The 213-nt window shown below is 41.3% G+C and overlaps 1 protein-coding gene across 1 annotated transcript in view; it reads right to left on the bottom strand.

The window, feature by feature from the left end:
- Nucleotides 1–213, bottom strand: part of LOC119593401 — a gene marked incomplete at its 3' end in the record, with an annotated part of 20,365 nt that overhangs the window by 15,588 nt on the left and 4,564 nt on the right.

Raw genomic sequence — 213 nt, 5'->3', positions numbered from 1 at the left:
CTTATTCTTAACATTAAACAATAGACGATTTGTAGCCGATTAGTTATTCTGATTCCCAGGTCCGGCCCATCCCGTCCGAAAAAAACCAATTTAAAAAACTTTCCTCTTTTATTTGCCCTTCTCCCTGCTCCAGCTCTGGAAAATTCCCCCAGTCATCAAAAACGAGAATCTGCCGATTTTTATCGCCCACAGTCGAACCATTACACCTAAATC

This window comes from Penaeus monodon, chromosome 32 (genome assembly GCF_015228065.2).
Source record: "Penaeus monodon isolate SGIC_2016 chromosome 32, NSTDA_Pmon_1, whole genome shotgun sequence".
Lineage (NCBI taxonomy): Eukaryota > Metazoa > Arthropoda > Malacostraca > Decapoda > Penaeidae > Penaeus > Penaeus monodon.
This window is presented reverse-complemented; position numbering and strand designations above follow the sequence as displayed.